Source organism: Protopterus annectens, chromosome 3.part1 (genome assembly GCF_019279795.1).
Source record: "Protopterus annectens isolate FY-2018-M chromosome 3.part1, PAN1.0, whole genome shotgun sequence".
Lineage (NCBI taxonomy): Eukaryota > Metazoa > Chordata > Ceratodontiformes > Protopteridae > Protopterus > Protopterus annectens.
Genome location: NC_056732.1, coordinates 422,164,617 through 422,192,221, shown reverse-complemented (window position 1 = coordinate 422,192,221; position 27,605 = coordinate 422,164,617).

The following is a 27,605-nucleotide window of genomic DNA, read 5'->3' as shown; positions in this document are numbered from 1 at the left end:
GCACGCTGTTTTGCATGTCGTATCAGGTCTGTGCAGTGTCTGCGCACCTGCTGGTAGGTGCAGTTATGGCCACCCACATCGTTCACCCTCCTGCGTAAATCCTGCCACAGGTCATCCCGCTGCTGGGCATGCTGTGGCACATGGCTGAACAACAAGTCATAGTTGTCATGGAGCTGTGGGATGAGGACATCATCCTCCTGGCGGGTGTATGCTGGGAGGCATGTACGTGGCATTATCTGTAAAACATAATGATGGTGACAGGTCACAGTGTGAGAGATGTACAGAGATACTGCTGCACATACATTTCTATGAAATCTACTGCATCTGCACAGTTATCTTGCAAAGCACCATGACACTGACATGACTGACGTGTTTGTGTCACACATGTCACACCCATTATGCATTGGATATCATCACCATATATGTGTGTCACCTCATTACAGTGTTCATACTCCATGTAAATGCTGTCTTGCTGTGGGCATGTCTTTTTGCCTGCACTTGTGTTCTTACCTATCTGCACATGCCTCGATGTGTCCACGGTACTACTGTTGACCTGGATGCTGTGTATATGTCACATATCAACACAGACACAGCCGGAATGGACTTGAGCAGTGACAATGCACACATACGCATGGACACCTGTACATGCATGTGTTTTGTCATATACATCTACAAAGCACTGTACAACTGTTCAACATCCTGACACGGATCGCCTGTATTACACATGTGATAGACATGGGACAATGGATAGTCATAGGTTCATAGGCTCATACTAGGCTATCTGCCCTGGGGCAATTATAAGCCTAACCCGATTCTGTATGGCTTACGCCACCCCTTGATTTGAGTATACTGTGCCCTTTTTAAGGTTTAGTTTACTGTGCCTCTGTCTAATAGTGACACGGGAGTAATCTCTGGGACAAACCTATGATCCCCCGTCCACTTATCGAGATTCTTCTTGAAGAGATTCAGTGAGGTGCTCTGCCTCACATGAACTAGAATTCTATTCCAGAGCGAAGGGAGCCTCTGGGTTATGAACATGTTCCTCCAGCAAGTTCTATTTATTTCTGTGCTGAGGTTCAAGTCCCTTGAGCGTGTGGCTCTAAGGGATTTAGATTTACTGAGGTGGAGCATGTCCATTAATTCTGGATTTGACATAGCTTTGTATGTCAGGCATAGATTGCCTCGAAGTAGGCGGTATGCAACTGAGTAGAGCTGGAGTTTTTTTAACCGAGCAGCATATGGCATTTGTTTGAGACCCTTGATCCTCTTGGTGAGATACTTTTGGGGTCTTTCTAATTGCTGTAGGTGTCGGGTAAGGTACGTCCCAAAAGGGGCATTGTATTCTATGATGGGCCTGATGAGGGATGAATAAAGGGGCACGATTACCTCTCTTGATCTAGATGTGAAACCCTTTGTGATGAGGTGGGCTATGTAGAAGGTCTTTCTAACCACTTTGGCAATGTGGTTTTCAAAGGAGAGATTGCTATCAACTTGGGTCCCCAGGTCCCTAATAACTTTCTCTGTACTTAATGGGTTTTCGCCTATGTGGTAATTTGTGGGCACATTGTTTTTGCCAAAGGGTATGACTATACATTTTTTGGCATTTAGCTTTAAACCATGGCACTGGCACCAGTTATCTGTCTCTGTGAGACCTTTTTGAAGGATGTTTGTGTCAGCTGGAGAGTTGATTATGGCACCCAGTTTGCAGTCATCTGCGAACTTGGTGAGCCATAGTCCTCCCACGTTTTCCTGTACCTCGGAAAAGTATATACCGAACAAGAGTGGTCCCAGGACAGAACCCTGTGGGATGCCACTTGTGATCAGTTTCGAGTCTGACATGGCTCCAGCAACTCTCACTCTGTGGGTTCTGTCTTTGAGCCAGTTTGCGACCCATCTTGTGACATAGGGGTTTATATTTAAGCTGGATAGCTTATCTATGATGCCTGAGTGGGGTATTGTGTCAAATGCCTTTGCAAGGTCCAGATAGGCTGTTTGGACTACCTTCCCTTCATCTATGGCTTTGGTGACTGTTTCAAAAAAGTCAACCAGGTTCAAAAGGCAGGATCTGCCCTTGACAAAGCCGAACTGGGTAGGATCTAGTGTCTGTAGGTCCCCAATGTCTTTGTTTATGAGCTCCATGATGATCCTCTCCATAGCCTTGCAGACTAAGCTAGTCAGGCTTATGGGGCGATAGTTTCCAGGGTCTAGAGGCTCCACCTTTGTGGAGTGGGACCACTGTTGCTGTACGCCATTCTGTGGGCACATATCCTGTAGTGAGGCTGAGATTGTATAGCTGTTTTATTTGAGGGATTAGTTCCTCTTGTAGTTCATGTAGGATGCAACCTGGGACGCCATCTGGTCCCATGGAAGCAGTGTTTTTTGCTTTGGAGAGGGCAGCCTTCACCTGAGCATCTGAGATGTTTGGGAGGCAGCCCTCTGCGATAGATACTTGCTCTTTGGGGCGGGAGGGGAGAAGTTTGCACTGAACCTGTCTGCCAGGATATTGGCAATGGCTGTGGGTTCAGTGTATTTTTTGTCATTTAGAATCAACTCAGAACAAGTCTGGGAATTGCATCCCAGGTTTCTAACATAACTGAAAAAAGCCTTATGATTGTCTTTGGTGTCCTGTGCAATTTTTCTTTCGAAGCTGGCCTTGGAGGATTTTATGAGGGATCGTAATTTTTTGCTAGTACTGATCAGAGATGCCTTCCCTATTAGGGATTTTGCTCTATCATGTAGTAGCTTCCTCCTTCTGTTGTACAGTTTATTTATGGCAGGGGTCCACCAGACTGGACGCCTGCCTTTGGATGATTGGGTCTTGGTTTTGTTTGGGATAGCATGATCTATGCATTCCTGGAGATGTCCGTAGAATGCATTTATATAGGATTCTGCAGTTTGGGCTGTAGTTTCCACTGGCCCTGGGGCCTTGAAGGATTCCACTTCAGTTTTGAGAAGTGAAAAGTTTGCTTTTGAGAAGTTTTTCACTGTGGTTTTCTGGGCTGGGGGTGGGGTCGGGATGTGGACATCCAGTGAAATTAATTTATGGTCTGATCTTACCAATGAGGGATATACTTCTGGTGTGGAGCATAGAGTCCCCATGTTGGTAATGATCAGTTCTAGTATGTTGTCCCCTCTTGTGGGAGTGGTGACTAGTTGTTCCATAGCATTTGAGTTTATAATTTCCAGGAATCTTTGGGCTAAGGTCCTGGGGCTTGAGTAGTGCTTCCAGTCAATGTTTGGGTAGTTGAAGTCACTCAATATAATGGTGTTTGGAGAGATCTTAATGTTCTCCAATGTTTTCAGGAAAGCCAAATGGGATTCCTGACTTTGAGAGGGTGGTCTGTAGGATGCTATACACTGAAAAGCAGTCTTGCCCACTGTTAGTTGCACATGGATGGTCTCCGATACTTCGTGCAATGCCACTAACCTGGAGGTGTGGATATCCTTGATAAATATGGAAACTCCCCCTCCTTTTGTGGTTCAGTCCGGGTTTTGGGGCCGAAAAGCATGATATGAGGTATAGCCTGGTAGTGCTGGGGTGCTCTCTGGAGCCTTGAACCAGGTTTCTGTCACTGCACAGATATCGATGTTCTCCATACTGAGGAGAGCTTCGAGTGCGTTCATCTTGAGGTTAAGACTTCTGCCATTTAGCAGCATTATCCTTAGTTTCTTGTTCCTTGTACTGTCTATGGGGGTGGGTTTGACTTTTGAGCCTTGCCTAAAAAGGCACTATGGGGGTGGCAAGAGCCTTTGCCAATATCCGAAAGCCCAGCGGTGACAGATGCAAGCCGTCCCTAGTGAAGCAATGTGGCTTGTCGAGCATGTCATCCCAGGCTGACAGACACTGTATCCCCTTTGAATGACACCAACATTTTAGCCAATTGTTAAAATCGATCATTTTGTCTTTGTACTGTGGCATCATTCTAGGTGAGGGTAAGATGCTGCTCAAGGTCAGGGTCATACCAGCCTGGGCTACATGATCAGAGAGCTCCTCTATGTCTCTTTTCATGTAGTCCAGGGAAGTACGTCTCAGGTCATTCACACCAGCATGTACAATGACTGAGTCATATTTGTATTTGCTTTGGAGTGACCTGAGTGCTTGCGTTATGTGTCGGATCCTAGCACCCGACAGGCAGCTCACTGTGACCTTCTCTTTATTCAGCCTGGTGAGCAGGACGTCAGTGTGTCTGACAATAGAGTCACCTATAACAAGAGTATCAGGTGTGTTATTCAGCCTTAAGGGCTGTGGCTGCTTGGCACACTGACTTTGTGGGTTATGTGTTGTGTGTGTTTTGTTTTGAGGTAGCGTTTGCTTGGATGCCTGCTTTGGAGGTCTCTGTTGCTTAGGTAGATTTTTATTTAGAGCCACCGAGTATGTTTTTGTGTATTTATGTGTTTGGTTCGCTGATGTGGTGGGACTATGTGATACGGGAATTGTGTTGTGTGAGGTTACCTTCTCCTCCTGACTGGTTACACCAGTTTTGAGATGAGAGAGCTCAGCCTCCAGTTTGGCTAAATAGTTGCATCTCTCACATATATTTGAACCTGTTTGGAGGAGGAGAGGGTTGTCTGTGTACATGAGACAGTTGTAACATTGCCTCAAAATTCCCTGATTCACCAGCTGGACTGGAGAGGAAACCATTGACTGACCTTTTGACATGCTAGAGTAATAGGGAAACTGAATTTAAGATGGACCAATAGAGGACAGGGTAATCATAGAGAGTATAAGAGTAAGTAGTGCTTATGGTTTAATAGTGCTAACTTGTAGGATTACTTAATTGGACCAGTGAAGGGCCTTAGCATGAGAATATGGTGTTTAAATTGAGAGATAGAACAGTTCTAAGGGAAAAAGTGAAGAGCAGACTTTATGGAGCCAGGAATAGTTTAAACCCAATTAGACATTCGCAGGGATGGTCATCAACCATAGCATGTGCGGGCACGGTTTCCACGCTGTTACCGACGGCCATTGTGCCACCGCAAGCTGCATCAGTGCCACATTACTGATCCAGTCAGTTGATACTACATCTACCATGCGGCCATCACACCATGTATGACTGGGATGACATCTGCAGCTTTGATGGACAGGGTTGCATGGTATGGCGGGAGTATGTCACATATATGGCACAGGGATCTGTCCAGCCTGGGGCGATCTTAGTATTAGGATGGTGGCTGTCCATGACATATGTCATATAGATCAGGATATGGACATGTAGCATGTCCATCATCATGGTCTAGCAAATGTCCTTCTGCAAGGTAGACAGCATGCTGCATAGTGGAGGTGTGGCTTGTGAAGGCTGGTATCGCACATCCATGCATAGCCATTACCCCTTACAGGTGGTATTCGATCCAATATTGGTCACCACAGTGCTGTATATGCCTGGCCAGTGATCTCCGTGCTCATGGATGGCACCCTGACATGACATGGGGTACCTCAGATGACTACCTAAGAGGCCTGGAGACATCACCATGTTGGGGGGTGCACTGCACAGCACCATCCCTTACACAGTGTCCATAATGTTGACCACAGCCTAGGTAGCAGTTTATAGGTACAGGGATGTTCACCTAGCGGTGACAGTGCTGGTATCATCCATCAGACTGTGCACATATGTCACACACCTCACACACACAGCCCATTCTGTATGTTGTTCACAACACTGACACAGCTAAACTGATAGGTCATGGCCATTCACAGCCTTACATACACAGATGCCTAATATTTGTCTGTGTGGTATGGGCTACACTGAGGGTGGGGTACAACACATTAACCCTGTTCTACTGTATATGGCACAGATGTGCTGTGCACGTCACTCTTGCACCTTTTGTAGTTGTGAGTCTGTCAACAGGCCACTGGTGGAACACTCCTGTGACATGCAAAGGTATTTGTAATCAAATATCCGTGCAATCTTGTACATCTGTACTGCTAACATCTACAGTGCTAATGGTACATGGACATGCACACCATACTCAGCAGGGTTATAGTGCGGTGCCACCCTAAATGACTGTCATCACCACTTGTGGGTTGATATTATCCAACACCCCATCTGTATTGTTTGGTCATGCTAGGCACTTGTTCAGAACATGTGAGCATGTCATGAGCTACTGATTACTATAGCGCCCATTCCACACCATTTCCCACAGGTACACTGACTGTCCTACACTTCCCAGCTTGCTTAAGGTACGACAGCTGTTGTACACACGCACATATCCTGTGGGACATGGTTGTATATGCAGGCATGTCCAACTGTCACGTACCAGTGTTACTGCCTGTCTATATGAGGGATATGTCGTACATGTGGCAATAGAGCAATTGTCTCATGTACACATTCAATGCTCACTTCCCAACATACGGCACTACAGCCTGTGGGGGATGCACGTCTGCAGCCGTGCTGGGCCCATAGCTCTCAGGTGTACCTCATTACGGGGAACGTACCTCATTTGGGGTTCTAAAAGGTGCATGTTCCTCAAAGTTCCACATTGGAAGGGTCTGTCACACATTCATTGTTGTACATAGTTTACCTGCTAGCCATGGCTAGATAGATGAGAATCATATGAATTCATTGGAATATCTGTTTTATATGTAAGACCAGCCTATTTTAGCCATCATATGCGCTTCCTAGTTGACACTGTTAGTAAGCCAGTTGTAAGTGTTCCACGTTTCACCCATTTGTCACACAGTATGAGGGCTAATGTTCCTCATTTTGGGGACAGGAGGCTGACAGCTATGGCTGGGGGGAATGCTGTCGCCAACCCTGACTGCACCTGACAGTCATTTGTGGATGTGTAACATTCGCAACACACCCCACCCATCACATAGTCTCACGTAATCTACACCACTGGCCACACCTACGAGGACAACCTGTGCAGTACGTCTCCATACTCACTGTAGGCACCAGAGGTAGCCCCCATCATGGAAGACAACATCACCAGCTTATAGCCCACAGACTCATGTGTGCCCACCACATACAGCCAATAGTGTGTTATAACATTCACAACACACCAGTCATAGCTGACTCTGTAGGGTGTCACACTGCAGTTCCACACAGCAGGCTACACAAGGCGTTAGTCACTTACATCTTGCTGTTGGCTAACTGCTTCTGCAACATAACCTATGCACCCATGCCACACCTCACCAGGTACTATATGTCTGTCATTCGCCATGTTAGTGTGACTGCCCTGTGATGCAACTTCACAGACTACGTGTGCAGGGCCATGCAATAGTTCAACAGTCTTATAGCCCTGAGGGTGTGGGCCTAGCCCTGGGGACCATTTTGCATTCATCCAGACATGATACCACTGTACAATGACCGACTGTGTCACTTCAACAGTTGCCTATGCTCCTATTGTCATTCCACTGGCATGTGGTATCCGTCCGCTATGACTGTCCTGGTCAAACACAATGCTGTGGCACAGATGACTTGCACCTGTCGGCCCTGGGAGTACAGCTCACATGCAAGGCTCTTGCTGCTTCTATACTGCCTGTCCTGCACAATTTCCAATAACTGTCACCGGCAGGGCGGTAACTGGCATGCGCAACATGGGGTCATGTGACACATTGCTTGCATCTTCCCCTGTGGCACATGCAGGCAAGGCACACCTTATAATGCACCACTCCAACATCTCTGCAGTGACTGGGACCTGCCTGTAGGCTCTGCAGAGCACACCTGCAATGACAGGTTATAGACGGACCATACCTTTCAGGCACATACCTGGACCGGCACACCCACAGCTGAGGGGTTCCCATATCCCACTATGTTTTGCACACATCCTGGCAAGTTGCTTAGCACAATGCATCAGAGGTGCTCCACGTGCAACTAACTGTGTCCGGGACCGCTATACACATTGTAACAAGTGACAGAGTCAACATTATACCCCACGGGTAACATACCTTCTATGGTGGTATAGTGGACAGTGGGCCTCAGCTACTACTGATGTGTGACTGACACTACCCCACACTTCACTGGGATAGCCACTCATGTACCGACACATCCATGTGTCATATCCTCCGCTCTGCTGGATCAACACATACACACCACCTCCAAGACCTACATTACCCTTGGCATGAACACTACCACCATGTGACAGGTGTTACACACCTGGGGTTATCCCCTCATTGGTGGATTCTGAACATATGCTAATCTACCTTGTTAGCCACATCCCGGCAACATACCCATCACGGCATACACAGTACATGTGTCCTACAACACCTACTACAGATGTCTGCTGACAGCGGTTGTAAACATCATGACACCCGTGCAGATGGACAATGCACATACAAATGCTGACACATACCCCAGTGCACTTAATTAGCATATACACAACTGCATGGATCATGCTATTCCACACAGAGCCATGATGGTACACACCAGATAACAGACGCCACACTGGTGGTCATGTTCCACGGACATATGATGTACAACAACAGGTGTAGGCTGTTGCACAGTGGTGTACATTCCCATGTGTGGGGTGGCTCACTGGTCAGCTGTGGTGGGGCCACAGGGTCCCTCATCACATACTCCAAGACTAGCTACGTAAACATGACTGCCACACATTCCGGGGTGTACTACCAGGCATTATGGTGATATGTCAGTATTCGATGGCAACACCCACATCTGCTGTCACATACAACAGTCACTCAGGAACACTGCAGACCCAGGTATTGTTGGCAACATGCTGAAGGATGGATTCAATGCTGACAGTACACCCTCTCACTCACTACAGGGCCGCAATCCATACATGAACATTGTGGTGTCCCTGTGGTCACACCTACACAGTACTGACCTACACTCTATGTGTCCTGGGACACTGGCCCCATGTCACCTTCCAACGTCCCAGGCTATGATGTCCACCAACCTCTGAATTACATGTCTCCCCACTAGGCCACCATATTCAGTAATAGCCTTGTTTCAGACATTGTAGACCCTGAATGGCACACAGCAGCATTTATCACACTACACACAGGTGGCACCGCATTGCATGAGTGGGACTATAGTCCTACACACCTGACTGGACTGTTCTGCGTGGCTATGGGGCACATCATCATGGACGTCATTCTCTGAGACATTGTTGGTCTCCCGTTCTCTGCTGCCACCCGGGTTGGACTTGTTAAGGCCAGAGCATGGCCCCTACACATGGTGGACTCCTTTCATACAGTTACCAGGGCAGTTGCTGATGGTACGGGAGTCCACACATCCTACATTGTCCTCTCATTGCCTTTCAGCACCATTCCCCATTCTGGTATTGACAACATACACATCCACCTGCACATCGTACCCTGTGTCTCAGGATGTTATGCTATGTGGCTCATGGGCAGGACACACAGTGAGGCCAGCATACCATAGTACCTACTACGTCAGGTACTTTGGCATACCACGGTCCTCGGTCATAGGGCCCCTCATGTTAAGTATATGCTTCCCTGCAGAACAGGCTGGCACAGGGGACTTTACCTGCCTAGGTTTAGAACTCCTACATACCAAGCGCCATGATTGCTCCACCAGCTGATACTGACTCCAACCATACAGGTGTCGCTGTGACAGATACATAATATGACTATCATGGCATCAAGCTGCATGACACAAGGTGCATGCACATCACCTTTGCATTACACCATTCACCCACTGACTATCACATGGATGGTAGTCCCCTACATACATATCACATTGTACATGTTTGCAGTACACACATATGTCGCACCCACTCCTGTGGTTACCGTATTGCCACTGTGGCATGGATATCCTCCTACGTGGCCACACCTATCTGTACTGGGTGTGTAACTGGTACATAGGCACCCATTGTACTTCTGAACTCAAGACATCTACACACATTCAAGGGTACACCACCCCATATAGGGTGTACCTTACACAACAGCTACAGCTTTACATGCCACAACATTAACACGCCATGACGTTTAATGAGCTCCGACAGTTTAAATATGAGGTTGCACTACGGACACCACATCTGTACACATTTGTATACTACATACTCAGGGGTGACCTCTGCTGATCAGACAGGGCCCATGTCCACAACATTATTGATGGATATACTCTCATACGCAACATAAGCAGAGGCCACTGTGAGCAACATGCTCATGGATATGTGCACACACGCCACAATGAGTGGGATGTGCTTCTGGGTTACATTCCCGAACCGGACACTCACCATGCTGTGGAATATAAGTCCTATGTACATCACACAGGAACACTCGGTAGCACTGTTCATGTGATACCTCCCTTGGTGATTGGGAGACACATGTAGGCCTGGGATCACTGCAGTGGCTGTACTGTGCAGTGGTGCAGGTGACACCTGGCTCTGCTCTTCACAGGACACTACCCTGGAGAGGTGCCACTAGTGTGAACACTGTAGTTGTGCTTACACAAGGACTTGACAGACTGCATAGTACCCCACTATGCACCTGTGCAGCTATTACATGTCCTTTGTGCATGGTTACTTGGTAGCCCTTCCATTTAGATTAGCTATCATGCTATTACTATGTCCCATACCTACAGGCCATATGTATCCTGTTATTGTACATACCAATAGATGATACCTGTGGTATGCATGATATGCCTGTTATGCTGTGTAAAATATCTGTCATATCTACCTATAATACTATACATTACACATATTTCACATAGTATCCCATAATGCAAAGCATACTTGCTCAGCGGGATCACCTTACATATGTCATTAACATTATATGCCCATACACATGCGTGCTGTGACAGTATATCAACATATACTATCCCCTGCTATGGCACATCCTTGTTGGACATACCCTACCACTGGCGGCGGGTTGTATGGCATTGTTCTGTTTAATGGCCTCATGTAACATCCCTTGTGGTGTCTGTGCTGTGTACCTTGTGTCCCACTGCTGGACGTACAGATTCTACAAGCGTTAGTATGCTCAGCAAGACATCACTACATAAATACCTTTCCCCACTTTATGCATTGCGGACACGTTTAATTAATGCAAACCAGGCTATACATACAGTAAAACTAATTAATACAGATCATGCTATACATAACCTTACATATCGGGCATTCTACATACCTTGTAGTCGTTACGGCGTTTCATTTCTATCTCTCTCACAGTGTTTCAACTGTTATTCGGTATGAGCATACGGTTTGAATGTCTGGCAAGTCATCCTTATATACGTCGATACCTGAAACATGTGGATTCTTCCCGCCAATTGGTGTTCCTGAGTGACTAATTACTTGCATATCAGCTGTGCAGCTACTCCATTCACCAATTACGCGGCGGCAGTGGGGTATAATTGGATTCTCCACTTGGGCGTTGCCTATTTGCCCTACCTTCGGGAAGACGGTCTGTATTGTGTTTTGTTATGAGTAACTGCAACTACTATGCATGGAGACAAGTATAGTTTGGATTCATGTCCCCTGTGGATTGTGTGTGACAGGTAGAGTATTTGGTTCAACATGTGGATGTACCTGTCATCCCGACGTCTGATAACGGAGTATTGCAATCAAAACCTGTACCATGGCTGTTTGTTCCATTATACAACGCCTGCAATTTTGCATGTCGCCTTTAATTGTGTCTCTCACACCGTATGTTGAGGGTTCTGCAGATGTAATTGACTGACTGGATGTTTGTGCTGCTATTACAGTTTGTATTGCTTTAGTTTCTAGTGTGGGGGATGTCGGTAGTTGTACATAACATATACGGTTTGTGGGCCTTGCATTTCTACATAATCCGTATATATGTGTGTGGGCTCCATCCCTAATTAACAGTTAGTAGACTTATGTTACGGGATTGTACGTTGGGCCGTTGTTAATTGGTTTCTATATCGTCTGCAGGTGAGCTTGCTACTTGTATACCTCCATAATTGCAGCGATATATCAGGGGATATGTGTAGGTGACAGCTATCCCTTGTATTTCTGTCCCAGATATTTGCAGTCATTGTGGTTGTGTTGTTAAAAGAACCTTTTTGCCATGGGTTGCCACCTTATCATATGGTCATTGTTGGACACTTGCGGGACACAAAGCGGTGTTTACAGTCCAACATGTAGCCACGGTCAGTACACAGGTAGCACATACTTTTATCTCACTACATACCTATTGTTGTGTGACTTTGGATACTTATCATATTGCATGTAACATTTACGTTTCTTACATACAGGCATAACTATTAAATACGACTGTTACATTATATATGGGACATATTTATGTCCTACCATCTCGGACATTTGCCCTTTGTACTGTTTTATGTCAGGACACATCTGCCCAGGGTGGGGATGTCCCTCCTACTGTGGTACAGGTAGTAACCGTATGCCTACGGCTAGCTATACCCACACCTACCATACTGATCTGCCTCTGACTTGGCACCAACATACACATGTTGCAGACACACACACACATTACAGTCACACAGCAACGCACACGGCACCCTCAACGCACACTTACACAGACTACGGCACTCACAGACACAGTTGAACACAGTACCTACGTGGACCGCGACACCGTCAGCGGTGACTAACCATCCCTTCATATCATCGTACTATTACTCGCGGATGTACTGTTCTGGTACTGTGTTCTATCAGTCTTTCAGCCTCGTGGTTACGCATGTCGGTATGTTACACATTCCATGGTTGGCGGTATCCTATTTATTTGTACCTCCAGGATGTTATGACTGTCATTGAACTATCTATCGTATTTGCAGATATCGCTGAATCCATCTATATCACCATATATCCCTCTATTGCCCTATCTTTATTATATATATGCATATGTGTACATATATATATATATATATATATCTATATATATATATCTATATATATATATATATATATATATATATATATATATATATATATATATATATATATATATATATATATATATATATATATATATATATATCTGGTGGGGAACGTGACAGGCACACAGCACCACCATATGCTGTAAGACACATGTACTGTTCAGGTGTTGGCTTTCCGTGTTCCACTGGCTGTTGTGTTTACAATGTTTGAGGGCTGCCTATGTAGGAGTCACACATTGGGCCACCTATACATTACAATTTACAGGTGGTCATGTTTGTGTGCCATCCATTTTACTGTGTGTGCAGGTGGAGAGGTGTCAGTCCATAGGGGCCTACACGGTCAGAGTATGTGCTATACGTTCCCCCTTTGCCAAGGCGTAGGCATATTGGGCACACCTCCGTCTGCCTACTGGAGCTGGCACAGTGTCTTCATGGTCTGAATCCCTCTGTGCCTGTACTGGCCTTGGCAATTGTGGTGGGCTATGAGGGCCTTCACCATTTTGTCCCTGCTGCAGCTGCTTCCGCAGGATCATATTATGTAGCATGGCACATACTATGACAATGTGGGCACATGTGCCCGGAGAGTACTGCAAGGCTCCACCAGATGTATCCAAGAACCGGAACCGTGATTTCAGCATCCCGAACACACGCTCTATGATGATTCTGGTTTGTGCGTGTGCCTCATTATGGAGTTCTTGCATGGGTGTTTGTCATTTCTGATGGGAGTCATCATCCACGGCTCCAGTGCATAGCCAGCATCCCCCACGAGATGGCCATGTGGGATGTCCCCCCTGACAAATACCTGATACAGCTGTGAGGCATGCCAGATATGGGAGTCATGGTAGCTTCCAGGGCTGCCAGCACACACATCCATGATAATGCCTTGGGCATTGCACACGACCTGGCAGTTGATGGAGTGGAATCCCTTGCGGTTTATGTAGCGCATACCCTGCTCACCGGGTGGTGACTTGATTTGTATGTGCATGCAGTCTATTGCACCCAGTACCTCCAGGTATTGTGCCACATGGTGGAAGTGACGCATATTGCTGGCCAACTCCTCCTGAGTTCTGGGGAAGTATATCTGCTCATTGGCATGTGGTGACATGGCATCCAGGAACTGGTGTAGTACCCTGGATGCTGATGCCTGTGAGATACCCATTATATCTCCAGTTGGCCTTTGAAAGGTACCTGTGGCCAGTATTCGCAGGCTTACACATACCTTCGTGTCCACTGGTATGGGTTCCCCTCTGTTGTTTCTGGTTCTCAGGCATGGCCGGCACAGCTCCACTATTTGCTGTAAGATGTCCCTGTCCACCCTGTAACGCTCTACTATCTCCAGGTCATGTAGGCCCTGGTAGGTTACCCTTGGTCTGAACACTCTCCTTCTCCTCCGAGGCCTGCGGTGGTTGTCGGCATCATCCTCCACAACACCGTCAGTCTCTAACACATGCTGATGAATCACAGCTATGGCAGCTCCCAACATGTACATTTTAAAAGTTCCCCGTGTGTTTACACCTATGGTGCGGTGTTTGGGAATACACAGGTGTGTGTTGGGTGCTTACACACTTTATACTATTGTGCTGTGAACACCGATGATGTCATTGGGTGTGTATGTACATTCGTAGCTACAAGTTATGTTATGTGTTTTACTGCCGGAACTACTATTGTGGTGCCTTTGGTGTTGAATTACATTTGCCTGCCGTGGATTACCTCTTGACCTTCCCTTTACATTTCTGCGCATTGCACCTACCATTTTCTGGCGTGCATCCTGCAGCCTACTTTCATTTGTACTTTCCTGGACCTGGCGCATCTTGCATTATGTGTGCTACTGCCGGTCTGCTGTCAGTTTGCTTTGCTCTGCTGTGCCAGGTCTCCTATCTTTGCAATCCAATACCTCCCCTCCTTTCTTTGCATTCACATGCCTCCCCTATCCTGTTTTGCAGGTTTCTGCAAGCGGACTTGTCAGCTGCCGTCGATTGGCCTTCGTGGGTTGATTGGTGTTGATTGCTCATTAGTACTCCAATTACCCTACTTCCGCATTTCCTTTTCTTCCACTGACCTTCCTGTTTCTGCTATTGTTTGTGGCACGTGCGTCTGATTACTGGGTTTTGGGCATGTTTTCCTCCTCGTACACATGTGCTTTTGGCCACCATGTGTGCTCTCAGCTAAACGATTCCTCCCCACCCCTATCCTGCAGCTTTGCTTAGCAACGGACAGGCCAGATTTGCAATGCTCCAATGTACTTAGTGCTACAGTGGCACACCCCTCTGCTGATGTCATGTATCTCCTCTGAGCCACTCCTCGGTGTTATACCGCTGCGCCGTATGGTACAACCTTCCTCCGGTGGGACATTTGTGATTCAGTATTATCTGCCTCATTTGCATGGCATTGACTACTAATTCATAGTTACCACGCCGAACACTATCGCAAGCCCTTAGCAACCCTTGCACCTTGGTTGTGGTGTTCCATGCCTACCATTGTGTGTTATGCTGTAAACCTGATTTCTATTACGCTATGCATTTTATGACATTTTTATATTATTTCTTTATGTTACAGCTTCCGCACACATGCCCTGCGGTTCTGCTGTGCGTTACTGTGGACATGACATTAAATGTTGTTATTTATGTGTTGTGCATCTTTTCTTATGCCATTGGCTGTGTATTTCACCATTGGCATATGTTCACGTTGTGATACCTGGGTCTGGCCCTCTTCCATAGCTCCGATGTTCTGTTTGGGAAAATGTAAACCGTGTTTTTTGGTTTACATTTCCGTGGGCTTACGCTACGCCTGCACCACTTCATGAATCGCTATATGCCTTCATTTGCATGGTGCAACACTGCACATGGGGTGATTTGCATACCTACGCTGGGGGCTGTGCAGATCTGGCGTACGCCGGTAGTGCACGTGGAATTGGATCGTACCTGAATCACTCGGCGGCCATATTTGGCGTTATAACGCCTACGCTATGCGTGCGCCTGGCGCAAGCTTCATGAATCCCGGGGTATGTCTAATTTGGTATATAATTATTTAAACTGTTTTTTAAGACTGTAAAATTATTGTTCTTAAAATGTTTTGTAATACTTTGAAGATTTTTCTCCAAAGGCCTCCACTGAAATTGGGCTCCTACTCAATCAGACTTTCCTGCTAATCAAATGTTAATAAATAAATAATTTAGTATTTAGAAAACTACTAAAGAAATTATCAAGCAGTGAGTGACAAAATCATGTAAAAGGTTTCCAAAACAATAAAACAAACATTACAACTAGCAGCTTAGTAGTGTGCAATTCATGAAACAGTGAAGGCCATGATTTGAAATATAATGCTTGTAAACTTTGACAGTAGAGTTAAGGTTAACAGAGAACTTGATCCATGAGTTTCAGAGTTGAAATTCTAGGATTTATTAAGATCCTCAGAGATTTATCAGAGTCCCTGGAGAAAAAAGGGCAGTAGAAATTAAGTTGTATTTGATGCAACTGATTATTTTTCAAGTTAACCTAAAGAAGCAGAGCAGGGACAGAGCCACTGATACTGAAAATGAAGTTTAAGGTCAGATGTGAAAGTTATCAATTGGTATGATCCATCCATCTGAGGATGGGAGTTTATTCCATAGTTTTATAGTATGTACTGAGAATAGGGAACTGGCATTTGAATTTTGAGATTTTTAAAATTAAGACAGGCGTGGTTCTTTCATTCACAGTCCCTCAGCAGGTTTATACCACTGAAGCAGCTTTGAAATGGATAGAGTTTTTGTTGGCTGGTTTAGAATTTTATTTGACTTTTTAATTTTAAGTAGGTAATTAGCTTTTAAAATTCTAGACAGCCATGCTTTTTGAAGGATATGCAGTGTTGAATCCTTGTAAGGCAGTCGGTAGCATATTTGGTTATTTTATTGTACCATGGCTCAAGTTTGAATCATTTGGTTGACTGCAGATCTTGTGAAGATAGAAGACAGAAGAATGCAGTAGTTTGTCTACTTTGCCAAGTTGCATAGTGGGGTTACTTTGTATAATAGCCCCAGGTTTCAATTAGTTTTGGAGATGGCATAATCTATTTGTATATCAAATTCTGTTTTTTCATTAATAAAAATCCCCAAGCAGTTTGGATAGAGAACCTGTTAGATGATGTCATAGCAAACCATGTGAATTATCATGACAGTTGATAATAATACTACTTTTGTTTTTAAACAGGATTGCTCAAGCCAAGCTTCAGTGGAAGAGAAAGAATCCTTGGTATTCGCCTGTAGCTCAGATGTGGTAGGGGCTGAGAAGACCAATTTACTGTCATTTAAACATTAAATGATGTTAGCTTGCTTTGCTGGCAAACTCATATCATTTATAAACAAAAGGGGACCAAGGATGGATCCCCAGGGAACTCTAATTTTAAATAAAAGATAGGTTGAGAAGAGTCCTACTGTTTGACACATTGTGTCCTGTTGCTTAGGTAGCTTGAGAAACAGGCAAATATGCTGGCTTCCAGTCCTAGGGACTGGAACCTATGAAGACTTAGTTTGTGTGACATTGTATCAAAGGCTTTGGCATGATCTAGGAATAAAATGGAGACAGAGTGATCTAAATTTCTTTTTTTGTTTGTTTGTTTGTCTATCAGGTACTTAATGATTTGAGTATGCAGGCATCTTTCTAGGATTTTAGAGAGGCATGAAAGGATAGCAGGTGGCCTGTAATTGGGTAGTTCAGCAGAAATTCTACTTTTCTGTAGAGGTGTAAAACAAGAGTTTTTTCATGGGGATGGAACATTGTACTCTTGGAAAGATCTACTAATTACAATTGATGTGGAGTAGAATAGTGCTTTAGCTTCCATTTTAATATATTCTGTTTTGTAGGTTCTATATTGCTAGGGTGTTCAGTTTTGTTTCTTCTAGATTTTTTTGTGGTACTAATTGGGACTGGTTTTAATGTGAAGTCATTAGTATCCCAAGTGGCCGTGTTAGATTAGCCAGAGAGAAGGTATTATTGTCAACTGGGTTGGCAGCTGCTGTTATGAAATGTTCATTTATTTTACATGCTGCTGAGATATTACTTTTTTTTTTGGCTGGGCAAAGTAATGCATTTATGACAGTCCAGTTTAAGTGTACTGTAATATGTAGTTTATAAGTCTGAATATTATTTTTTTCTCTCAGAACATTTATCTTGTGGTACTGCTTCTTAAGTGGAGTAAATTTTGATAGTTTCACAGGGTTTTGACTTTTTGCCTTTGTTTCCAGGCATTGTATTTGACTTTCCTAAATGTTTTGTTTTGCAATTTATTACAGGGGAAAATATCAAGGTTTACATGTTTAGTGCAGAGAGGAGCTTGTTGGTTTAGGACATTTACGAAGGTTTAACTGAAGTAGGGCACTTCATCATCCAGAGGGAGGCTTATGAAAGGGTGTCAGCTGCATTGTTTTAGAGTTTCTTTAAATATATTTATGTGGATTTCTTACTGAGTTTAGTCTTATATTTTGTTATGTTTTTGGAATTTCCTATTAATGTGTGTTAGGTGGTGATCACACAAGTATCTGGGAGAATTCCTGTTTATGTAATACTTTCAGGTTTAGAGGCCGAAATGCAGTTTAAGATGGTGTGTATATGGTAGTGTGCTAACATAAATTTATGATGGCCACTTTTAACAAATTTCATTTTTTTTAAAAACCCAAGTGGCGTAATTCTGCATGGTTGCAATGTGAACAAGCAGTTCATACTGGCTTGTTCAACTGTATGGTAAACCGCTGTTTCTCTTTGGCATGTTTCTCATCATCTAGGCAGAAGCTCTTGGCCAATGCAAGACTTACGGTATCCTTTTTGTTATACTTTATGTTATATGTCAGTAAGTATTTAAATGAAAAAACAAGTCTGTTTCTCTACTGCATTTAATGTACTGTTGTTCTGCCATAAGAAGCACCACCAGAATCTGTTCCAGTAATTATTTAGACCATAATAGCTATCTCTATGCTTCATTTAATTAATTGTTTGTCTACCACCAGAAAATTCACCAAAACTCAACAAGATAAACAATATATATTGGAATCTGCTTATAGAACTACATCTTCCATTGTCTGGAGACTTTATACATGGAAATTTTTACATAGATCTTTTTATACACCTTTGATGATGAATAAAATTAATAATAAAGATAATCTATGTAAGAGATGTAATGTAGAAATTAATGCTGCCTGGGCTCATATGTTTTATGACTGTATGAAGTTGAAAGAATACTGGAAGTCAATTAATGAATTTTTGCAGGCTCTTTTTACAGATAATTTCATTATTTCTAAGTCTCTTATATTATTCAACACACCTGTACCTCAATGTGTTAAAAAGATTAAGCTTCCCTTGTTATGGTCTATCCTAGCAGTGGCTAGGAAAATAATAACTAGAAATTGGATTTCAGATACACCTCCTTCGTTCAATGAATTTAAAAATGTTATGAATATAATGTGTCATATGGAAATAAGCACAATTAGAATGAGAACAACTAGAAAAACATCACATTTTATTGTATGGGATAATTTACAAAATTTGTTAAAAAAATTCTAATTTCAATAGCACAGTATTTTAGTTTAATTAATTGATCTGATTGTAGTGGATGTCTTTGTAAATACTTTAGTTGTTTTGTTGAATATTATAATAATACCTATTTTTAATTATTTGTATAAAATTGTTATGATATTTCTCTTATATGTTAAAACAATAAACTTGTTTTAAAAAAAAAAAAAAAAAAAAGAAAATTCACCAAAACATATGAATCTAGTTGGCACCTTCCTAACTATTAAATTAATGTTCTAAACCAAGTTAATAGTGAATGTGAAGGCTAGACAGGTTGAACTCAACAGGAAACACTAATATAAAGTAGAAATTATGGCTGGCAGTACATAATTTCATTTAGAGATTTAATAGGCAGAACTTTAACACCGACAGATATAATCACTGACGAATGCAAAGGGGTTTAAGTAAAATTTCCACACTGCTATTTAATGACCAAACATCCATTACTTTGTAAAAATTAAATGTTATACTGCATAATTAAATTTTGATTGAAGAAAGAATGCAATTTCTTCAGTAATCTTATTTATAATATTATCTAATGACTAACAGATGTTACTATTTATAACCAGTTTGTTTTTTGTAAACATTGCTACTACAAGGGGATAGATTGTCCTTACACAAGTACACCTTAACCTATTATCACTGATGTAATTCCTTTCAGGCACAAATTAATGATGCATTTATGAATGTTAAAGACAAAACAGGGCCATCATTTTTTGATTGGCAGAACTACTCCATTATCTGCTTATCATTAAAGCACTCCAGGTCCTTTCAGCTTGAGTTGCCATTTAAAGGCACTTACGTCAATAAACATTATTTAATTTTTACTCTGACTTCTTGATGAAGACTTATATTTTCAGAGAAAAGGCAAGTTATGAAATGTAATTTTAAGGTGGGTAAGAGTTGATACAGTTACTTTATTCTGTGAAAGAAGGATCATTCTGTGGAACAAATGATTCATCAATTTATGATAGTTATTCCTGTGCCATCAGTGTGTAGTGACAGTGTCACAAGATGCGAAATATCAAACAGCTAAAGCAGATGACTGCTAATTGCTTAAATTGGCTGCTTGCAAATCAAATATCTAAAAAGATTGGTTGAAGGTTGTGCAACAGTCCAGTAATAAAATGCACTTAAAGCAGAAATATGTTATAAAACATTCTTTATTGTGACAGAATGGGGATGAGAACTGCTTTCCATTTTCAAAATATGTCAGGCTGTTAAGTCATTTGGGCAGTTTTTCATTGTTGTAGGGTGTTATACAATATACTTCACCCATGCCTAAATAAAGCATTCTCCAAAAGGACAATTAATTACCGCAGCAAAGAATAACTGTATGCTGGCTCTGCGGGTAAGTTTCATAGGTGATAACAGAGCATGTTATATTTGATAAATATGCCTTCCTGTGTTAAAAAATGCATCTAAATGTTGTATGATCTGGGTTTAACCCTTTGCCAGAAACATTTTCTGTTGTTTTTATCCCCATCAACTTAACTGACCCAACAGCTCTCCTACATGTACCCAAATGACCAATTCATTCTTCGTAAGAAATATACACTGGGCCAGCAAGGAGCTCACCAGCCTTACCCCTTGTGAAGTACCCAGGTCCATTCCCCAAGCAGGGCCAGAGTCCCATAACCCACTGCTTCCCTGTTCAGGAGGCTCATCATGATAAGTATGAGAGCTTTGCCCATCTCCCCTGAGGTAAGAACCCCTTCATTTCCCACACTGGAGTCACTAGTGATGACTCTTCAATTGACTCCATGCTGCTTCCAATTGAGGCAGCATGGAGTTGGCCAGATAGCTGGTCCAGTGGGCAATACCCCCTAGAAACATACCTCGCACAGATCCCCTAAACCCCACGATAGCTGCCTTGACTCCATTGTAAGCATGTGGGTGACTGTATGTGACTTCCTTGGCATGTGTATCCATACTGTACCATTAATGTGTGCTCAAAAGACTCATTCCCCAGCGTGAAAATACCTAGAGTTCACTCTAGTTTGTCAGTCAAGCAGCAAACCAGAACTGCTGCCCCCTCCCCAGAATGGGAACGCTGTCATTTGCTGCTCATTCCAATTCTCATTTCCCCTCCCTTTGAATGCTGTGCCACTAACTGAATGGGGCCGTCTGTGTTACAGACAGGGTTTCATCATCTCTGAACATCTCTGACATGAATGGAATAGCAATGATTTCCAAATTATTAAGTTGTACATGTTCAAACAGTTGGTCCTCTGATGTTTCTATGCATTATTAAAAGCAGAGGATGCAAATGGGTAGCATGGGGACAACATATATATCATTTCAATTAGTGAAATATAGTAACAGAGGCAAATATAAAGAGCAGTTATTAAAGCTGGCAAGCAACTCTACTGGCTGCCAAAATGTAATTACTCAAAAATGAAAATCAAAATCTAAACCAACTGATGCTGAAGTATTGAATATTGTAAAAGATATAAATGAAATGGAAATCGGATATTTAGAAGAGAGAAGGAGCAAATTGCTTAGAAATAAAGGGAATTTGAGGGAAAAATACATGCAGAATATTGTTCAGGAGGATGTGAGGTTTATGAGAAAGCAGGAATTAAGCAATTTATGTATTGCTGGACTAAATGACAGTTGTTATAAAGAAACAAATATGCAATGTATAATGTATGTAAATGAAAAATTGTTAATATGGTTTGTTTTCTTTTCTATTAATGTATGTTAGTCTATGTCTTAAGTGATACTGTAGTCAAGGTGTTTGAGAAATAGTAAGCACATAAAAGGGATGGAATGTAAAAAAAATGACTGCTGTAAGACAGACCAGAATTTCTGAATAGATTCAAAATTATACACTGGATTATGCAGATGAACTCACTTCAATAGCTTGTTTTTCAGTTATAGCAAATCATTGTACATGATGAGTAAAATCTCACTTTAAAACAATAAAATTGAAATTGCTTTGTTAAGACTTTAGTCATGCAAAATTACTACACAAATATTTTTGCAGGAGGTCATTTGCAAAAATGTTTATTCTGTGGTGGTGTTTGCAAGTTTGAACTTATAGTTTTTCTGGAAAAGCCACTGTTTGTGATTGTATTTATTCCTGGTTTCAGAAACGTCATGTTTCTATCATGAAGCAATCTAAGGATGTTATATGCACTGTGCTGATGAAGTTGCTGAGACAAAGCATTTCATATCAAAGTGATTTCAGTTTAATTGTGTTAACATATGGGGAGTAATTCAATAAACCCTACACGGAGCGATTCTCCATGTAGGAATAGTGTTGCAGCCAGAACACAGAATATGGCCGCCGAGCGATCCAGGAAACAGGGATGGAGGTGTGCACGAGTGTGCAGATACCATGTGAACACAGAGGTGTAGTGATGCATCCAGGGTATACACAATTAGGTGTATGTAAATGAGCCAGGTTTATTGAATAGCAAAAAGGGCCAGTGTGTTCCACAGGTACTAACCGTGATAGGGTTAGAACTATGTTGGTGTAGGCAGAACAGATAGCTAACATCAAAAGGGAGTGTGTCACACCTTCTTTAAGGTGATTGGAGCTTAGCAGCAGCTATTTGTATTCAGCTAAGCACAGCTAAACAGGGGTGTGTGTCTGAGGCTGCTAAGCTGTGCTTAGCCCTGTGGCGCGTGTTTTAGCTGGTTAAAGAAAAGCTAAGCATGACCGTGTACAGGGGAGGACTCTTCCTGCTCAGCAATGTTTACACTAGCTCCACTGGTTTGCACAGAGCACCACAGGGCTTAGCAGTGGAAGAAATGAAAAAAAAAAGGGGGGGGGGATAGGTTGGGAAAGCCACTCAAGCATAAATGACTGATAAGCCCTATTCCACTGGCACTGGCCCACTCAAACTCCTCAATAATATTCCTGGCAGGTGGAATGTATCATAGTCATCCAATCACACAGGCTGCATCTGCAGCACACCAGTATAAAGTATGCATACACCCTTCAATCAGATTTTTCCCACATACTCTGCACTATTGGAGTACACACTTGGGAATTTTAACAGACAAAATGATAGGGGCTGCTGCTGCTCTGCTACATCTGTATGCACTACATGCTGAGGTCAGTGGTGATGATGATGATGCTGACAATAGGCCCAGACTGAGGAGCAGAAGAGTGTTCAGGCATAGGGTAACCTTTCAGGGGCTACATGAGCTAGAGATAGTAGAGCACTATAGGGTGGACAGGGACATACTACAGCAACTCACTGAACTCTGCCACCCTCACCTCAGACCCAAAGCCAACAGAGGAGAACTCATCCCATTGGAAACAAAGATATGTGTAGCCTTAAGAATAAAAGCTACAGGTACTTTCCAAAGCCTATTGGGGGCATCATGGGGATATCACAGACGTCCGCATCCAGGGTACTGAATGTCATGCTAACACATGCCATTGAGCTCATTTATTTCCCCAACACCCCTGAGGAGAAGACCAGCAATATGCATCTTTTACACCATGTAGCACACTACCCAGATACTGGGTGCCATAGACTGCACTCATGTGCACATGAAAGCACCACTTGGTGAGGAGGGTAGAGTCTACATCAACTGCAAGGGGTATTACTCCAACTGCCAGGTCATTTGCAATGCCCAGGGCATTATCATCAATAAGTGTGTGCTGGCAGCCCTGGCCATTATAACGACTCCCACATCTGGCATGCATCACAGCTGTACCAGGCATTGGCCAGGAGGGGACATCCCATATGACCTTCTAGTGGGGGATGCTAGTTATGCACTGGAACTCTGGATGATGACACCCATTAGAAATGTACACACACCAATTGAAGAAAGCCATATGAGGCACACACACACAAACTAGGAACATCATAGAATGTGTGTTTGGGCTTCTGAAGTCACGGTTCCACTGCCTTGACATATCTGGTGGACCCCTGCAGTAATCTCCAGCCACATGTGCACACATGTTCATAGTATCTGCTATGCTATACAATATGATCCTGCGGAAACAGCTGCAGCAGGAACATCACAGGGAAGGGAGGCACAGCCTCCCACCATTGCCAAGGTTCCCACAGGCACAGGGGGAGTCGGAGGAGGAACCCCCTGAGCCTGTCCCTGTAGGCAGATGCAGGCATGCCCAGTACACCCTGGCCTTGGCAAAGTGGCAATGCATAGCACATACACTGACAACCTTAGGACCCTGGGACTGACACCTCACTCTGACACACACACACAGTAAAATGGATGCCAACTTAATCACACTACCTGTACTTTACCATGTATAGGCTGTGTACTGCATGCATCTGACACAGTCAGCCCTGAAGTACTGTCCTCTCAACTGCTGCAGGCACAAGGTAAGTCACTCTTGTTAACAACAAATGAATGGGGTAGTAGACTGTGGTAGGATATGTATGATATTGCTGCATGTATGCAAGGGAATGGAGTGGGCTACTGGGGTAGCAGCAGACAACGGACAGCTAAGTGGGACAACAGGAACTCTCTGCCAAATACTGGCTGCCCCACAATATGCAGTAGGCCTCAAGCCAGCAAAATCCACTGCACTATGTGAGGGACTTACAAACAGTGGGATCATAGGACAGATGCATGGATGTTAGTGTTGGAGTCCCATACATACCTCTTAACCTCTTACAGCAAGAAATCTCTACAAAGCCATAAAGAAATGTGGGAGAAAGACCCAAAAACAGGGACAAGTGTTAAATATTTCTCTTACAAATATAGAAGTTGATAGAATAACAGGTTTGGCAGTAGCATGAATTCTCTAAAGGGTAAGAAGTCTGAAACTCAAATCTCTGTCATTACTTTCTAACTTCAGTCGTTAATGATTTCACAGTAATTTTCCAGACAACTACAATTTTATAAAAAATGGACCACAAATGTGAGACAAACATCTGGACATTTGGCGATAATCTGTACAGTTCAGAGGTATGGTCTCCTACCCTCGACGCACTCGTGTTCCCATAGAACTGCAGTAACAGTTATGTTTGTAAGGTAATAGCAGCAGACCACACATTCCCAGGGCTGTTCCAATCAACTTGCTGACATGTTCCATTTCCACAATATGCAGTGGTCAATGCACTAGGTATGTGTGTGGTGAATAGTGTCAGGTAGTAGACAGCACTGACTGGTGCCTGTTATGGCTCTCTGGGCAAAATACATTATTGTGGGTGACAGGGTACATGGTTCAAGCCTGCTATGCCTGCTATTTTGCATGTCAGCTACACCTATAGTAGGAGTTCTACAGGCTGTCCAGACGTCAATATTTGTTACCGCAGGAAAGCTGGACAATGGAGAGACAGTGGGCCACAGATATGGACAGTACACAGCTCTGAGTAAACTAGATGGTGCCTACTAGAACAGCCGGTTGTGGCAATTCAGTGAAGTGCCAGAATGCAAAGGCTGTGACTTAACTGTGTCAGTACTCACAACAAGTCAGTGGGCACCATCTATACCCCACAGGGTTTCTCAGAATGTCCACACGTATGCCTCATATATCTGTTCTGTTTGTCATAACACTGCATTTGTCTGGCAAACTAAAACTGTCCCTATTTTTGGGCCTGTATTTCCCCATTATTGAAGGCTTTGTTCACATGCATTGTTCTAACAGGTTGAGAGGTATGCCCCAGGAATATAAGCTCCGTGGCATATGCAATAAGGACATAGCACTATACTACATACAACTAGATAGGTAGGGGTTGTGATCTAAATACTGGTGACTGTGTGTGTGTGTGTGTGTGTGTGTGTGTGTGTGTGTGTGTGTGTGTGTGTGTGTGTGTGTGTGTGTGTGTGTGTGTGTCTTTATATGCATATCCTCTGTAGCAGCGTGGCTGTCTTGCCTGTGTGTGTGTGCAATGCCTATAGCATTTTGTGTGCCTGTGCCACCCTGTTAACTCTACCATCACCAACCTATTCATGGCCTACAGATGCCATGCACCTTAGATGCAGAGTTACACATTTCAGACACAGTAGCACTGTGGCACATGCAATACATACAGTGGGTTATACTGTACATAATTAGATAGGTGTTGTAAGTCCAAAACTGGCAACTCTCTCTCTGCATGACTGCTGGAATGCATGTACCCCTGCAACAGTGTCTGTGACATGGTTATACCATTTTAAGTGCCTGTTAACCCCCAGTGGCAATCCTTACAGCACCTGCAGATGTCAAGCACCTGAATAGTAGTGGCAGACACTGCAAAACTGTATAAGCTCCATGGTTCATGCGCTATGTATATTGCACTATCTTACGTATAACTAGCCAGGTAGGGGTTCTACTACCAACAAGGGCAGTTCATGAGTGGGTATGTGTATGTGTATGTATGTATATCCCTTTGCAGCTGTGTACCTGCGTTAGGACCACAAACATATATCTCTACCCCTTACAGAAAGACATCTGGAGAAAGCCATAGAGAAAAGTGGGACAAAGCCCAAATATTAGGATCAATCTTTAGATACTGCTCTGTCAAACATATAAACTAAATAGCATAACAGGTTGTGCATTTGTATGCATTTTCTGAAGGGTATAAAATCTGACAGGAAAATATCTGTCATTATTGTGTAACGTCAGTCTTTAATGATTTCCCACTACCTTGCCAGAAAACCGCAATGTTATGCCAAACAGAACAAAAATATGTGGCAAACATCAGGACATTCTGAAGACATCTGTAGAGGTGGGAGTTATGGCCATCACCTGACCCACCCTGCAGGTTGCAGTCCATATTTAACCAGGTGTGACATATGACAATGACACAAACAATATAGAGGTCCCCAGAGTGTAGGACAACAAACATTTTCTAAGGTTGTCTACTGCCTGCATAAAGCAGTTATTTCAGATCAGAAGCATGTTACTGGTATGAGAAATAGCATAACCTATGGTTCATAGGTTGGTACTAGGCTATCGGCCCTAGGGCTTATACAAGAATAGCCATAACAAATCCCTTGCTATTTCTTCCCACAGTATTTACTTCCCTGGACCCCTGTCTAGCAGGGTGACTGACATGATCCCAGGGGTGAATTTCCTATATCTCATCCAATCATCAAGGTTCCTTTTGAACAGGGCCAAAGAGGCGCTCTGCTTGACATATATGGGCAGTCTATTCCAGAGTCTGAGGAGTTTCTGGGTTAGGAACATACCCCTCTAGCATGTTTTGTTCATTGTGATGACAAGGTTTAGATCCCTGGAGCGTGTGTCTCTGAGGGATTGGGATTTCTTTAAGTGTAGCATGTCCAACAGCTCTGGGTTTGACATGGCCTTGTATGTTAAGCAGAGATCGCCTCTGAGTAGATGATATGCAACAGAGTACAGGTGGAG